We start from the raw sequence: 547 nt of genomic DNA on the forward strand, positions 1-547 counted from the left end.
TGTATATTATATAATATACAAATATGTATTATTTGTTTACAATTTGCTGAAGATAATAAATATATTTAAAGATTTTTAACTTTCTATTAACAAGTTATTGTATGGGAATCGATTTTTGGACGTTAACATTTTGATATTTCTCCACCTGCTGAGGTTCATTTCTGAAGAGAGTTCAATAGACATAAAAACTCTAATTTGTAGGTTTAATATCTTATACAGACTCAGACTAACACTTTTACAAGCACAGAGATCTCTATCCATGCCAGTTAATATGATTGATGATTGTATATTATTACAACAAAATAAAGACTGTGATTACCAAATACTATAATAATTACACAATGATGACTGATATGTAAAGATACGAACCACGAGTTACAAAAGGAACTTGAAAATTAATTCTGTAATTTTATTAAAGGCTTACTTAAATTCAATTAATCGGTTTCTTTTTTATGCTATACTCACCAGTCGTATAATAAATAAGATTGACCCTTTTTGTTGTATTATGCAATAGCCATCAATGTAAATGACAATAGGTAATCTAAAA

The sequence above is a fragment of the Vanessa tameamea genome, chromosome 20, assembly GCF_037043105.1.
Source record: "Vanessa tameamea isolate UH-Manoa-2023 chromosome 20, ilVanTame1 primary haplotype, whole genome shotgun sequence".
Classification (NCBI taxonomy): Eukaryota; Metazoa; Arthropoda; class Insecta; order Lepidoptera; family Nymphalidae; genus Vanessa; species Vanessa tameamea.